A 1,595-nucleotide genomic window follows, 5' to 3' on the forward strand; every position below is an offset into this window, starting at 1 on the left:
CTTTCCTTCCAAATCTCTGTCCTCATATCTCACAATATATTTTCTGTTCTCTTCTATCAGTGGTGATATTTATACCTCATGTTTAGAAGAATTAAAAATAGTTCCAGAATTTTATATCCATGCAGCCTGTTACCTCTCTAACAGATATATCCCCCTTTGATTTTGAAGGTAAAGCACATGTTGTATGCATGTGGTATTACTGTTGAAACTTCTAGAAGAAAAAGGAAGGATTGTGGTTTTAATATTAAACTCTAAGGAAATAAAGTCAGTTCACTGGAATAAAATTCACAGTTCTAAATATAATAAAGTATACCAACTTTATACTATAGAATTTTTTATTAACTCAGAATTAACTTAGCTTTTGTATTAACAATGGCACCCGACTCCAGTACTCTTGCCTGGAAAATCCCATGGATGGAGGATCCTGGTAGGCTGCAGTCCATGGGGTCGCAGAGTCAGACACGACTGAAGCGACTTAGCAGCAGCAGCAAGATTAACTAAGAATCTTATATTCTAAGAACTAGGGGGGAAATATATACAGAATAGCTGTTTTTAATGTCTCCAGAAAACCTCCCAAAATGTGTACTGAGGAAATGCAGAATGTATAAGACATTTGAAAATAGTTTTGACTTTTGCTTATTATGAAAAAAACATTTGTATCATTAATTGGTCTCTAACTTATTCTTCCATAAGCAACTAGAAAACCAAGTATTGAGTTGGCCAAAACTTTCTTTCAAGTTTTTCCATAACATCTTACAAAAATCCCAAACAAGGTTTTGGCCAGCCCAATGTATGAAGCAACTGTTAATAGATACCAACTACAGGTAATAAAAGACTGATTCCTCAGAAAATGAAAACAAAGGAGGTAAGCCCTATGCGTGTGTGCATAATCATATCCACCTCTATCCATGGAATTTTTCAGGCAAGAATACTGGAGTGAGTCGCCATTTCCTTCTCCAGTGGATCTTCCCAACCCAGGGATCGAACCTGTATCTCTTGTATCTTCTTCATTGGTAGGCAAGTTCTTTACCAAGTGAGCCACTGGAGAATCCCTATGATTGTCTCAAGATTACTGCCTCCAGGCAGTTGCCAGGCCACAGTGCAGGGAGGGACAGCCAAAATAAAGCTCAGTGTCTCAGTCCATTAAGCTAGAGATCAGAGGATGACTGAGGAAGCTATTTAAAAATACAGAAGACAAAAAGTTAAAAAACAAAAAAAAAACTCTTCAGAGATCTGCAGTGGTTTAAAGTTTTTGTTAAGTACTAATTGGCATTAGGCAGGGTGAAGTAGATCAGTTGAGTACTTAAAAAGAGGGGTGCAGGATGCAAGGAAAGAATGGACTGAAAAGCAGTAAACCAAACAATCTCAGTACCTCATAGATCTGGGAATACATATTCCCATCTGTCAAAGTATAGAGAACCTCTAATACTTGGGGCATTGGATAGCATCTTCAGAAGAGTTGTACTTCAATAGTGGGCCAAATTAGTGCTAGAATAAAAACTGCTATGAATAAAAGAATGAAACTAGAACACTTTCTAACACCATACACAAAAATAAACTCAAAATGGATTAAAGATCTCAACATAAGACCAGAA

The sequence above is a fragment of the Bos indicus x Bos taurus genome, chromosome 3, assembly GCF_003369695.1.
Source record: "Bos indicus x Bos taurus breed Angus x Brahman F1 hybrid chromosome 3, Bos_hybrid_MaternalHap_v2.0, whole genome shotgun sequence".
NCBI classification, from domain to species: Eukaryota; Metazoa; Chordata; class Mammalia; order Artiodactyla; family Bovidae; genus Bos; species Bos indicus x Bos taurus.